Genomic DNA, 2,140 nt, shown 5'->3' with positions numbered 1-2,140 from the left:
ATGGTGCTACTGGTGTTGACTCCATCAGCAAATCAAGTGGTATATCCCCAGCGGATGCTATCTTGGCCACTTCTTTTCTCAATCTATCCACTGATTTCTTCGAAGCCTGAGCTTTTCGCATCTTCTTCACCTGTTTGCCCAGCTCCTCAATGACTCCCCCATGTGCCACCAGAGTACCATAATGGTTTGTTGGTTTTCCAGAATCTTCTTCAATGTTTCCTCCACTGGCGAAGGTACCTGTGATGCTGATGGGGCAGAATACTGTGCTGTAACAACAGTAGATATGTCAGACAGCTTCAAAGTAGCTGTCTGCATCCAGTTGTTGAGACTCGCGAATGTCTAAGAGACTCGCAGCGCAGTGAGTGGATATGTGGATGAGGCAGGCACTAATACTGATGTAGATGGTCTAAAAGATGGAGGTGGTGGCATGTTAGCTATCTCGGTGGAAGGACCGGCTATTATGGAAGGCATGATAGATGTAGAAGGCTCAACAGCTGAATCTGTAACCACCATTGTTGGCTCATCAGACTGGCCTCCGGTGGTAGTTGCCTTAAACCTTGAACTTTGGGTTCCCCGGTCCTTGCAAATGGTACCATGAGAAGGGCTTTTTGGCCCGCACCTATCTATCAAATCTCCTCGGCTCCACCTTTGCATCCGTAAGGTATTCTGTGAGGGTGTTGGGAAATGGATAAGAGTTTTCACCTTTTCAGACAAATACTAACATGTTGGCCGATATGATGGCACCCACATTGATTGGGTACCCGACCATGACAGATGCCACCAAAACTACTCGGGAGAGTGGAAGATTGTTCTTATTCAGGCTCGGGTCTATCTGGCTGCACACAAAAGTTTTCCACCATTTTGCTTCAAAATTGAGGGTGACCCATGTAATGGAAACCCTTACTGTGATCCTTGGTGGTGGTGGTCCTGGAGCTGCCAAGATCTCTACTAGCCAAGGGCGAGCTGCATCACCCATAAAAAGCTTTTTCATGTACTAGACTTCCTCTACCTCCTCGAATCCCATGTAAGTGTTTAGAGTGCATTGATCGAATTTGACCTTCAAATTCCTGACTTTGGTAACTTTGGTACCTTTCTTGATGTGTGCCGCATTGGCATAGAATTCACGTACCAAGTGTTCATTAGCATCCATAACACTCTGGGTGAACCATATCCACCCCTTGCGCTCCCTGAACTGCCTAAGGACATTCGGATTGTATTTATCCAAGTCCTTTACTAAGAATTGCCGCTCAAGTGTGAGCGATCTCTAGGGCCATCATTCTCTGAACTTTGTGAAGGTTGTCAAGCTCACAAATCTATCTTCCCATATCTCCTTCTTCTTCTTCGACCTCTCTAGGCCGCCCACTCTAGTGTCACCTCCACTACCATCATTAGGAACATCATCGTCATCATCTACTATAATAGGTGTTGCAGGGGCATGTGAGGAAGAAGGCTCTGAATCTTGGCTATCCTCTTCCGAGCCCTCAGAAGAGCTAGCAGAGGAGGAGGGTTCAGCTTTCAGTTGTTGTCTACCCGGAAGTTGTTTTGTTGGGATTGTGCATCAGTTGTGCTTGCACAGATTTTCCCTCTGAGGTGTCCCTACACGGGAGATATTCACTAGATTCTGAAGGTTCAGGGACTCTGTTGGCAGTTGCCTTCTTGTTTATCTCTTTTTGGATAGAAAGTGATAGGTTGTTCTTGCCTCGGCCTCGGTAGGGCTCACCCCTCCCTTTTGATGTATCGCCTCTACCACGAGATCGCACCATTGTCTGCAATTCATCGACACAAGATTCAAATAAGTCCACAGGCAGTTAATAGTTGCAGAAAAACAAGACAATTCACAGAAGTGAAAGTGCGGACCGCACAATATTGAGTGCAGCCGCAGACTACCTTGTGTGGACCGCACAATTTTGAGTGTGGCCGCACAAAACCAGGTTCAGACTACTGATTCTCTGATGTTTCAAAGTGTGGTCGCAGACATTTTTATATAGACCGCACAAATTTATACGGACCGCACAATTTTGGGTGCGGTACGCACATTACATGCTCAATATTGTGCCCTAACACAGAATCTGCGGACCGCACAATTTAAAATCATATGACATTGACTTAGGTTATTTCAAAATTTTGCAAAATATAGACA

The sequence above is a fragment of the Nicotiana sylvestris genome, chromosome 9 (genome assembly GCF_000393655.2).
Source record: "Nicotiana sylvestris chromosome 9, ASM39365v2, whole genome shotgun sequence".
In the NCBI taxonomy this organism is placed as follows: domain Eukaryota; kingdom Viridiplantae; phylum Streptophyta; class Magnoliopsida; order Solanales; family Solanaceae; genus Nicotiana; species Nicotiana sylvestris.
The sequence above is the reverse complement of the archived record's forward strand: the minus strand, read 5'-3'. Positions refer to the sequence as shown.